Source organism: Ascaphus truei, chromosome 11 (assembly GCF_040206685.1).
Source record: "Ascaphus truei isolate aAscTru1 chromosome 11, aAscTru1.hap1, whole genome shotgun sequence".
NCBI classification, from domain to species: Eukaryota; Metazoa; Chordata; class Amphibia; order Anura; family Ascaphidae; genus Ascaphus; species Ascaphus truei.
Genome location: NC_134493.1, coordinates 41,866,128 through 41,878,135, shown reverse-complemented (window position 1 = coordinate 41,878,135; position 12,008 = coordinate 41,866,128). Strand labels below are relative to the sequence as shown.

Below are 12,008 nucleotides of genomic sequence, written 5' to 3'. Positions count from 1 at the left end.
GGGGAGGGCGAGAAAGAAAGAGAGAGAGGAGGGGGAGGGCGAGAAGAGAGAGAGAGGAGGGGGAGGGCGAGAAAGAAAAGAGAGAGGGGGAGGGCGAGAAAGAGAGAGAGAGGTGGAGGGCGAGAGAGAGAGACGAGGGCGAGAAAGAAAGAGAGAGAGGACGGGGAGGGCGAGAAAGAAAGAGAGAGAGAGAGGAGGGGGAGGGCGAGAAAGAAAGAGAGAGAGAGAGGAGGGGGAGGGCGAGAAAGAAAGAGAGAGAGAGAGGAGGGGGAGGGCGAGAAAGAAAGAGAGAGAGGAGGGGGAGGGCGAGAAAGAAAGAGAGAGGAGGGGGAGGGCGAGAAAGAAAGAGGAGAGATAGAGGAGGGGGGGGCGAGAAAGAGAGAGGAAGGGGAGGGCGAGAAAGAGAGAGAGAGAGAGAGAGAGAGAGAGAGAGAGAGAGAGAGAGAGAGATAGAGAGGAGGGGGGCGAGAAAGAGAGAGAAAGAGAGAGAGAGAGGAGGGGGGCGAGAAGAGAGAGAGAGAGGAGGGGGGGGCGAGAAAGAGAGGAGAGAGAGGAGGGGGAGGGCGAGAAGAAGAGAGAGAGAGAGAGGGGAGGGCGAGAAAGAGAGAGACGAGGGCGAGAGAGAGAGAGAGACGAGGGCGAGAGAGAGAGACGAGGGCGAGAGAGAGAGACGAGGGCGAGAGAGAGAGACGAGGGCGAGAGAGAGAGAGAGACGAGGGCGAGAGAGAGAGAGAGAGAGAGACGAGGGCGAAAGAGAGAGAGAGAGAGACGAGGGCGAGAGAGAGAGAGAGACGAGGCGAAAGAGAGAGAGAGAGAGACGAGGGCGAGAGAGAGAGAGAGACGAGCGTGAGAGAGAGAGAGAGAGAGACGAGGGCGAGAGAGAGAGAGAGAGACGAGGGCGAGAGAGAGAGAGAGAGACGAGGGCGAGAGAGAGAGAGAGGCGAGAGAGAGACGAGGCGAGAGAGAGAGAGAGACGAGGCGAGAGAGAGAGAGAGAGACGAGGGCGAGAGAGAGAGAGAGACGAGGGCGAGAGAGAGAGACGAGGGCGAGAGAGAGAGAGAGACGAGGGCGAGAGAGAGAGAGAGACGAGGCGAGAGAGAGAGAGAGACGAGGGCGAGAGAGAGAGAGAGAGACGAGGGCGAGAGAGAGACGAGGCGAGAGAGAGAGACGAGGGCGAGAGAGAGAGACGAGGGCGAGAGAGAGAGAGACGAGGGCGAGAGAGAGAGACGAGGGCGAGAGAGAGAGAGAGAGACGAGGGCGAGAGAGAGAGAGACGAGGGCGAGAGAGAGAGAGACGAGGGCGAGAGAGAGAGACGAGGGCGAGAGAGAGAGACGAGGGCGAGAGAGAGAGACGAGGGCGAGAGAGAGAGACGAGGGCGAGAGAGAGAGAGAGACGAGGGCGAGAGAGAGAGAGACGAGGGCGAGAGAGAGAGAGACGAGGGCGAGAGAGAGAGAGACGAGGGCGAGAGAGAGAGAGACGAGGGCGAGAGAGAGAGAGAGACGAGGGCGGAGAGAGAGAGAGACGAGGGCGAGAGAGAGAGACGAGGGCGAGAGAGAGAGAGATGAGGGCGAGAGAGAGAGAGACGAGGGCGAGAGAGAGAGAGACGAGGGCGAGAGAGAGAGAGACGAGGGCGAGAGAGAGAGAGACGAGGGCGAGAGAGAGAGAGACGAGGGCGAGAGAGAGAGAGACGAGGGCGAGAGAGAGAGAGACGAGGGCGAGAGAGAGAGAGACGAGGGCGAGAGAGAGAGAGACGAGGGCGAGAAGAGAGAGAGACGAGGGCGAGAGAGACGAGGGCGAGAGAGAGAGAGACGAGGGCGAGAGAGAGAGAGAGACGAGGGCGAGAGAGAGAGAAACGAGGGCGAGAGAGAGAGAGACGAGGGCGAGAGAGAGAGAGAGAGGAGAGAGAGAGAGAGAGGAGGGGGGGCGAGAAAGAGAGAGGAAGGGGAGGGCGAGAAAGAGAGAGAGAGAGGAGGGGGAGGGCGAGAAAGAAAGAGAGAGAGAGCAAGGGAGGGCAAGAAAGAAAGAGAGAGAAGGGGGAGGGCGAGAAAGAGAGAGGAAGGGGAGGGCGAGAAAGAGAAAGAGAGAGAGAGAGAGAGAGAGAGAAAGAGAAAGAGAGAGAGAGAGGAGGGGGGGGCGAGAAAGAGAGAGAGACGAGGGCGAGAGAGAGAGAGACGAGGGCGAGAGAGAGAGACGAGGGCGAGAGAGAGAGACGAGGGCGAGAGAGAGAGAGAGAGACGAGGGCGAGAAGAGAGAGAGGAGGGGGAGGGCGAGAAAGAAAGAGAGAGAGAGGAGGGGGAGGGCGAGAAAGAAAGAGAGAGAGGAGGGGGAGGGCTAGAAAGAAAGAGAGAGAGAGGAGGGGGAGGGCTAGAAAGAAAGAGAGAGAGAGGAGGGGGAGGGCTAGAAGAAAGAGAGAGAGAGGAGGGGGAGGCGAGAAAGAAAGAGAGAGAGGAGGGGGAGGGCGAGAAGAGAGAGAGGGGGAGGGCGAGAAAGAAAGAGAGAGAGGGGGAGGGCGAGAAAGAGAGAGACGAGGGCGAGAGAGAGAGCGAGAGAGAGAGACGAGGGCGAGAGCGAGAGAGAGAGACGAGGGCGAGAGAGAGAGAGAGAGAGAGACGAGGGCGAGAAAGAAAGAGAGAGGAGGGGAGGCGAGAAAGAAAGAGAGAGAGAGGAGGGGAGGGCGAGAAAGAAAGAGGAGAGAGAGAGGAGGGGGGGCGAGAAAGAGAGAGGAAGGGGAGGGCGAGAAGAGAGAGAGAGAGAGAGAGAGAGAGAGAGAGGAGGGGAGGGCGAGAAAGAAAGAGAGAGAGAGCAAGGGGAGGGCAAGAAAGAAAGAGAGAGAAGGGGAGGGCGAGAGAGAGAGAGGAAGGGAGGGCGAGAAAGAGAGAGGAAGGGGAGGGCGAGAAAGAGAGAGAGAGAGAGAGAGACGAGGGCGAGAGAGAGAGAGACGAGGCGAGAGAGAGAGAGAGACGAGGGCGAGAGAGAGAGAGACGAGGGCGAGAGAGAGAGAGACGAGGGCGAGAGAGAGAGACGAGGGCGAGAGAGAGAGAGACGAGGGCGGAGAGAGAGAGAGAGACGAGGGCGAGAGAGACGAGGGCGAGGAGAGAGAGACGAGGGCGAGAGAGAGAGAGACGAGGGCGAGAGAGGAGAGAAACGAGGGCGAGAGAGAGAGAAACGAGGGCGAGAGAGAGAGAGACGAGGGCGAGAGAGAGAGAGAGAGAGAGAGAGAGAGGAGGGGGGGCGAGAAGAGAGAGGAAGGGGAGGGCGAGAAAGAGAGAGAGAGAGGAGGGGGAGGGCGAGAAAGAAAGAGAGAGAGCAAGGGGAGGGCAAGAAAGAAAGAGAGAGAAGGGGGAGGGCGAGAAAGAGAGAGAGGAGGCGAGGGGCGAGAAAGAGAGAAAGAGAGAGAGAGAGAGAAAGAGAAAGAGAGAGAGAGAGGATGGGGGGCGAGAAAGAGAGAGAGACGAGGGCGAGAGAGGAGACGAGGGCGAGAGAGAGAGAGGACGAGGGCGAGAGAGAGAGACGAGGGCGAGAGAGAGAGACAAGGGCGAGAGAGAGAGAGAGAGAGACGAGGGCGAGAGAAGAGAGAGAGGAGGGGGAGGGCGAGAAAGAAAGAGAGAGAGAGGAGGGGGAGGGCTAGAAAGAAAGGAGAGAGAGAGAGGAGGGGGAGGGCTAGAAAGAAAGAGAGAGAGAGAGGAGGGGGAGGGCTAGAAAGAAAGAGAGAGAGAGGAGGGGGAGGGCGAGAAAGAAAAGAGAGAGAGGAGGGGGAGGCGAGAAAGAAAGAGAGAGAGGAGGGGGAGGGCGAGAAAGAGAGAGAGGGGGAGGGCGAGAAAGAAAGAGAGAGAGGGGGAGGGCGAGAAAGAGAGAGACGAGGGCGAGAGAGAGAGAGAGAGAGAGACGAGGGCGAGAGAGAGAGAGAGAGAGAGAGAGACGAGGGCGAGAGAGAGAGAGAGACGAGGGCGAGAAAGAAGAGAGAGGAGGGGGAGGGCGAGAAAGAAAGAGAGAGAGAGGAGGGGGAGGGCGAGAAGAGGAGGGCGAGAAAGAGAGAGAGAGAGAGAGAGAGGAGGGGGAGGGCGAGAAAGAAAGAGAGAGAGAGCAAGGGGAGGGCAAAGAAAGAAAGAGAGAGAAGGGGGAGGGCGAGAAAGAGAGAGGAAGGGGAGGGCGAGAAAGAGAGAGGAAGGGGAGGGCGAGAAAGAGAGAAAGAGAGAGAGAGAGAGAGAGAGAGAGAGAGAGAGAGAGTGAGAGAGAGGAGGGGGGCGAGAAAGAGAGAGAAAGAGAGAGAGAGGAGGGGGGGCGAGAAGAGAGAGAGAGGAGGGGGGGCTAGAAAGAGATAGAGAGAGGAGGGGGAGGGCGAGAAAGAAAGAGAGAGAGAGAGGAGGGGGAGGGCGAGAAAGAGAGAGAGAGAGAGAGGGGGAGGGCAAGAAAGAAAGAGAGAGAGGAGTGGGAGGGCGAGAAATAAAGAGAGAGAGGAGGGGGAGGGCGAGAAAGAGAGAGAGGAGGGAAGGGCGAGAAGAGAACGAGAGAGAGAGAGGAGGGGAGGGCGAGAAGAAAGAGAGAGGAGGGGGAGGGTGAGAGAGGCGAGAGAGACGAGGGTGAGAGAGAGACGAGGGAGAGAGAGAGAGAGACGAGGGGAGAGAGAGAGAGAGAGACGAGGGCGAGAGAGAGAGAGAGACGAGGGCGAGAGAGAGACGAGGGCGAGAGAGAGAGACGAGGCGAGAGAGAGAGACGAGGCGAGAGAGAGAGAGAGAGAGACGAGGGCGAAAGAGAGAGAGAGAGAGACGAGGGCGAGAGAGAGAGAGAGACGAGGGCGAGAGAGAGAGAGAGAGACGAGGGCGAGAGAGAGAGAGAGACGAGGGCGAGAAGAGAGAGAAACGAGGGCGAGAGAGAGAGAGAGACGAGGGCGAGAGAGAGAGAGAGACGAGGGCGAGAGAGAGAGAGAGAGACGAGGGCGAGAGAGAGAGAGAGAGACGAGGGCGAGAGAGAGAGAGAGACGAGGGCGAGAGAGAGAGAGAGACGAGGGCGAGAGAGAGAGAGAGACGAGGGCGAGAGAGAGAGAGAGACGAGGGCGAGAGAGAGAGAGAGGACGGGGCGAGAGAGAGAGAGAGACGAGGGCGAGAGAGAGACGAGGGCGAGAGAGAGAGAGAGACGAGGGCGAGAGAGAGAGAGAGACGAGGGCGAGAGAGAGAGAGACGAGGGCGAGAGAGAGAGAGACGAGGGCGAGAGAGAGAGAGAGACGAGGGCGAGAGAGAGAGAGACGAGGGCGAGAGAGAGAGAGAGACTAGGGCGAGAGAGAGATGAGGGCGAGAGACGAGGGCGAGAGAGAGACGAGGGCGAGAGAGAGAGACGAGGGCGAGAGAGAGAGACGAGGGCGAGAGAGAGAGACGAGGGCGAGAGAGAGAGAGACGAGGGCGAGAGAGAGAGACGAGGGCGAGAGAGAGAGAAAGAGAGAGAGAGAGACGAGGGGCGAGAGAGAGAGACGAGGGCGAGAGAGAGAGAGACGAGGGCGAGAGAAAGAGAGACGAGGGCGAGAGAGAGAGAGACGAGGGCGAGAGAGAAAGAGACGAGGGCGAGAGAGAGAGAGACGAGGGCGAGAGAGAGAGAGACGAGGCGAGAGAGAGAGAGACGAGGGCGAGAGAGAGAGAGACGAGGGCGAGAGAGAGAGAGACAAGGGCGAGAGAGACGAGGCGAGAGAGAGAGAGACGAGGGCGAGAGAGAGAGAGAGACGAGGGCGAGAGAGAGAGAGACGAGGGCGAGAGAGAGAGAGACGAGAGAGAGGAGAGACGAGGGCGAGAGAGAGAGAGACGAGGCGAGAGAGAGAGAGACGAGGGCGAGAGAGACGAGGGCGAGAGAGAGAGAGACGAGGGCGAGAGAGAGAGAGACGAGGGCGAGAGAGAGAGACGAGGGCGAGAGAGAGAGACGAGGGCGAGAGAGAGAGACGAGGCGAGAGAGAGAGAGACGAGGGCGAGAGAGAGAGAGAGACGAGGCGAGAGAGAGAGAGAGAGAGAGAGACGGGGCGAGAGAGACGAGGGCGAGAGAGAGAGAGACGAGGGCGGCGAGAGAGAGAGAGACGAGGGCGAGAGAGAGAAACGAGGGCGAGAGAGAGAGAGACGAGGGCGAGAGAGAGAGACGAGGGCAAGAGAGAGAGACGAGGGCGAGAGAGAGAGAGACGAGGGGCGAGAGAGAGAGACGAGGGCGAGAGAGAGAGACGAGGCGAGAGAGAGAGACGAGGCGAGAGAGAGAGAGACGAGGGCGAGAGAGAGAGACGAGGGCGAGAGACGAGCGAGAGAGAGAGACGAGGGCGAGAGAGAGAGACGAGGGCGAGAGAGAGACGAGGGCGAGAGAGAGAGACGAGGTGCGAGAGAGAGAGAGACAGACGAGGCGAGAGAGAGACAGACGAGGGCGAGACAGAGAGAGACACGAGGGGGAGGGCAAGAAAGAAAGAGAGAGAGAGAGAGAGAGAGGAGGGGGGGCGAGAAAGAGAGGAGGGGAGGCGAGAAAGAGAGGAGGGGGGGCGAGAAAGAGAGGAGGGGGGCGAGAAAGAGAGAGAGAGGAGGGGGAGGGCGAGAAAGAAAGAGAGAGAGCAAGGGGAGGGCGAGAAAGAAAGAGAGGGGGAGGGCGAGAAAGAGAGAAAGAGAGAGAGAGAGAGAGAGAGAGCGCAAGGGGAGGGCGAGAAAGAAAAAGAGAGGAGGGGGGAGGGCGAGAAAGAAAGAGAGAGAGAGCAAGGGGAGGGCGAGAAAGAAAGAGAGAAGGGGGAGGGCGAGAAAGAGAGAGGAAGGGGAGGGTGAGGAAAGAGAGAGGAGGGGGGGCGAGAAAAAGAGAGAGAGAGAGAGAGCAAGGGGAGGGCGAGAAAGAAAGAGAGAGGAGGAGGGGAGGGCGAGAAAGAAGAGAGAGAGAGCAAGGGGGAGGGCGAGAAAGAAAGAGAGAGAGAGCAAGGGGAGGGCGAGAAAGAGAGAGAGAGAGAGAGAGAGAGAGAGAGAGAGAGAGAGAGAGAGAGAGAGAGAGAGAGAGCGCAAGGGAGGGCGAGAAAGAAAGAGAGAGGAGGTGGAGGACGAGAAAGGAAAGAGAGAGAGAGCAAGGGGAAGGGCGAGAAAGAAAGAGAGAAGGGGGAGGCGAGAAAGAGAGAGGAAGGGGGGGGGTGAGAAAGAGAGAGGAGTGGGGGCGAGAAAGAGAGAGAGAGAGGAGGGGGGGGCGAGAAAGAGAGAGAGAGAGAGAGGAGGGGGGGGCGAGAAAGAGAGAGAGAGAGAGAGAGAGAGGAGGGGGGGCGAGAAAGAGAGAGGAGGGGGAGGGCGAGAAAGAATGAGAGAGAGAGCAAGGGGAGGACGAGAAAGAAAGAGAGAGGAGGGGGGGCAAGAAAGAGAGAGAGAGAAGGGGGAGGGCGAGAAAGAGAGGGAGAGAAGGGGGAGGGCGAGAAGAGAGGAGGGGGAGGGCGAGAAAGAGAGAGAGGGAGAGAGGGAGGGCGAGAAAGAGAAGAGAGAAGAGAGAGAGAGAGAGAGGGAGAGGGGAGGGAGAGGGGAGGGAGAGGGGAGGGAGAGGGGAGGGAGAGGGGAGGGAGAGGGAGGGAGAGGGGAGGGAGAGGGGAGGAGAGGGGAGGGAGAGGGGAGGGAGAGGGGAGGGAGAGGGGAGGGAGAGGGGAGGGAGAGGGGAGGGAGAGGGGAGGGAGAGGGGAGGGAGAGGGGGGGAGGGAAGAGGGGAGGGAGAGGGGGGGAGGGAGAGGGGAGGGAGAGGGGGGGAGGGAGAGGGGAGGGAGAGGGGGGAGGGGAAGGAGAGGGGGAGAGGGAAGGAGAGGGGGAGAGGGGGGGAGGGAGAGAGGGAGGAGAGAGGGAGGGAGAGAGGGAGAGAGGAGGGAGGGTGAGAAATAGAGAGGGGGAGGCAAGAAAAAGAGACCGACCTCCTGGCTGCACAGCACAGAGGTGCTTTCTGATATTATAAACCAGGGGTGCTCAACTCCAGTCCCTCCAGGATGACCAACAGGTCAGGTTTTCAGGATATCCCTGCTTCAGCACAGGTGGCTCAATCAGAGGCTCAGTATTAGATTGCAGCAACTAGTCTGAAGCAGGGATATCTGGAAAACCTGACCTGTTGGTGGCCCTTGAGGACTGGAGTTGGGCCCCCTTGTCCTAGAATATGAAGTTCCTGTCTCCAGACTGCATGACTAGCAGACAACTCCCTTCCTCTGGCTGTTTTTTTCCCCACCACCTTTTACCAGCTCGGCGGTCGAGCAGTGTGCAACTCTGTCCCCCTTCCCAGCGGTCACCCTGCGAGGAGCGGGGGACATGGTCACGGAAGGAGAAACATTACCCAGACCGGCCCCCACGCTGCACGGGACACCGGCTGCAACCATCTCTTTTACAAAAGCCCCCCACTATGCAGTCACCAACTCCACTTTCTCACTGAAAACGCTTAACAATATTTAATTAGCTGCCACCAGACACCCCCACCCCCTCTCTCTTGGAACATGGGGGGGTCACCAGGATGGACTGCTGCTATCAGTTCCAGGGGTTCCCAGGGGAGATACTTGCCGGTGAGGACACAGGCATTACTTCCCGTTTCTTGAAGAGTATTTAAAATGGCACATAGCAGAAATCCCAGGATAATGAATCGCCTGAAGAGCTTAACAATCTAATGGTTGGGTTTGCAGAAGCGATTTGCCCAAGGATACATGGTGAAGAGTCTCTGAAGAGGTTGCCCACTTCACAGACCAGTGCCATTTACAGGCACATAGCAGTGCCGGTGGCCACCTGATGAGGAGAAAGAAAACATGGAGGCCGCAGCAGAAAACGGATTTCCCTGTGGTTTTCAACGCGATGCTCTTGCAGTGAGGTGGTTAATGGGGATAACAGCAACAATATCCCCAGCCAGCGCAGAAACCCGGTGCAGTCAGATCCTCCCCCCCCCCCCAGCCGCTCCTTACAAACAGGAATGCTGATGTAAGACTATCTTCCTCCATCGCTGCGCTCGTCCGCTAACACAGAGCAAATATCACCAGGCGTCCAATGCCATTCCCCTGACATGCTGCAATGTAAAGCAGTACAGAGTGTGTTTGACCTTACACACTCCGGTTACACGGAAAGCGAGCGTGTGTCCGGGACCCCTCCAGTGTCACACAGCGAGAGCCGGCGTCCCCCCCATGTCACAGCGAGAGCCGGCGTCCCCCCCATGTCACAGCGAGAGCACGCGTCCCCCCCATGTCACAGCGAGAGCCGGCGTCCCCCCCATGTCACAGCGAGAGCCGACGTCCCCCTCCCATGTCACAGCGAGAGCCGGCGTCCCCCCCATGTCACAGCGAGAGCCGGCGTCCCCCCCATGTCACAGCGAGAGCCGGCGTCCCCCCCATGTCACAGCGAGAGCCGGCGTCCCCCCCATGTCACAGCGAGAGCCGGCGTCCCCCCCATGTCACAGCGAGAGCCGGCAGCGGCCCCATGTCACAGCGAGAGCCGGTGTGTCCCCTCCCCCCGTGTCACACAGTGAGAGCCGGCATCCCCTCCGTGTCACAGCGTGAGCCGGTGGCGGCCCCATGTCACAGCAAGAGTCGGTGTGTCCCCTCCCACCCCCCCCGTGCCACACAGGGAGCCCCAGGGCAACCCCCCCCGTGTCACAGCGAGAGCCGGTGTGTCCCCCCCCCGTGTCACACAGCAAGTGCTGGTATGTGTCCCCCCGTGTCACAGCGAGAGCTGGTGTCCCCCCCCGTGTCACAGCGAGAGCTGGTGTGTCCCCCCCTGTGTCACAGCGAGAGCTGGTGTGTCCCCCCCCGTGTCACACAGCAAGAGCCGTGTGTGTCCCCTCCCGTGTCACACAGCGAGAGCCGTGTGTCGTCCCCCCCCGTGTCACACAGAGAGAGCCGGTGTGTGTGTCCCCCGTGTCACACAGCAAGAGCCGTGTGTGTCCCCCCGTGTCACACAGCGAGAGCCGTGTGTCGTCCCCCCCTGTGTCACACAGCGAGAGCCGGTGTGTGTGTCCCCGTGTCACACAGCAAGAGCCGGTGTGTCCCCGCATGTCACACAACGAGAGCTGCCCCCCCCGTGTCACACAGCGAGCGCTGCCCCCCCCCCCCGTGTCACAGAGAGAGCCGGTGTGTCCGTCCCCCCCAACCCCCCCGTGTCACAGCGAGAGCCGGTGTGTCCGTCCCCCCGTCCCCCCCAGTGTCACTATGAGAGCCGGTGTGTCGCCCCCCCCCTCCCGTGTCACACAGCGAGTGCCGGGCCCAAAGTGGCATCTCCTGCACATCGCTCAGGTTGCTGGGATACAGGGAATTTATTGCAGACATTGTGCCTGACTGCAGAGCATATATAATTCTACTGTGTCTCACCCTCAGAGAGGCCGTTACATGGCTTGGTAACATTATCTTTCCTCGTGTCGGCAATACTTCAATACCGGGGCTGTGTGCTGCACAGGTGTATGAGACGCAGAGCCCGTTAACCCAATCAATGCCAGAGACCCACTTCCCTGCAGAAACATGCAGTCAGAGTCTCCATTCTCAGATATCTTTTTGGGACAAAAGGAGGGGGGATGGGGGTGGGGAGGGGGGGCAGGACTATATATGCTCCAAGTCTATCATGCTGTCCTCGATTCCTTTCTTTCCCTTTGGTGCTCTTAATATAACCCCTCCATTATTTGCTAGGTTTCTACTTATACGGGAAATCGAGTTTGTGACAATCATAAATGATTTTCATTAGAAATTCATTTCTAAATGTGCCCTTCATACAATACAGGCAAGGAGTGAGTATCTACAAGGATTCTTTGCTATCTTGTGTCCCCAAGAGGTGTTGGGAAGGAGATTAGATATGAGGGCCGAGCTCAGGTAGAGCTGGAGCGAAAGAATGCACTTAATAGCTCACACATCAGTTCCACTGCACGCAGGGACATGTTCAGCTATCCAACTTAATGAGCAGATGCTGTCCTGCTACACACAAACTAGAAAACAGCTCTTCAGTGCCTTAACCCGTTCACCGCTAGAGCGGACAGCAATGCATTTTTATGCCAGCCTAGCTGAGAGACCCGGCGTTGCCCACATCACTGCAAGTGTTCAAAGCCGTTAAATGAGTTTTCAAGCAGCAGCAACCGCCTCCGCCCTTCCGAAGCTGGGAATGTCCGAGTGTTAATACGGTCTGAGTATAAAGCATCGGACGGTCAGCTGAAATATCAAATGCTCAAATCACGAAAGTTTGCCATCCAGCTGTGGCCAGGCCAGGGCCGCAGGTTCCCTGCTCGCTCTCAGTTACAATATTCTATGGACATCCGGTCGGGTTTTATTGTATGGGGGTTCCAATCCCAGCAGAGCGGAAAACAGGACTTCCACTTATTGGGTTCAGCAACAACTGGGTTCTATTGTAATACCCCACTGGTACTTTGAGTACTCTCAGGTAACTTCCTGACACCGACAGCCTCCTGTCACAACATTACTGGGGTTCCTTGTCCTGTCCCCACATCAGTATACTTGCTGGCAGCATTTGACTTCCTTGGCATCGTTACTAACTGCCCCTCTAGGGGTCTTTATGTGGTTACCTTGTAATGGATAATTACCCTGTTACCCGAGTGCTGAAATCACTCATTTCAACACAGCCGGACAAACACCATTCACCTGAAGTCTGCCGACTGCCCCAGGTTTAAATGCTTTACCCCCTCTCCAAAAATCAGGCCTCCCACTTCTCCGAAGGGTCGTACAAACATGTCTGTATCGGTAACCTATCCTAGGGCAAGATTAAATATGGAGCCCTGCGCCACACTAACTTTTCATGTAAAATATGATCATTAAGAGAGGGGCGGCCAACTCCGGTCCTCAAGGCCCACCAACAGGTCCGGTTTTAAGAATATCTCTGCTTCAGCAAAGTCAACATGTGCTGAAGCAGGGATATTCTTAAAACCTGACCTGTTGGTGGCCCTTGAAGACTGGAGTTGACCGCCCCTGCCCAAATAGAAAACCCAAACCCCTTGCGAGAATGGAGCCGCCATTGCTGTCCACATGCAAGGAAAAGGCTTAATTTCTGCTGAGGAGTACTACAAGTTTAATATATCAGTGTACT

The 12,008-nt window shown here is 58.2% G+C and overlaps 1 protein-coding gene across 8 annotated transcripts in view; it reads right to left on the bottom strand.

Annotated features, from left to right (window-relative positions):
- Positions 1 to 12,008, bottom strand: part of MPRIP (myosin phosphatase Rho interacting protein) — a 123,214-nt gene that overhangs the window by 85,422 nt on the left and 25,784 nt on the right. The window lies entirely within an intron of this gene.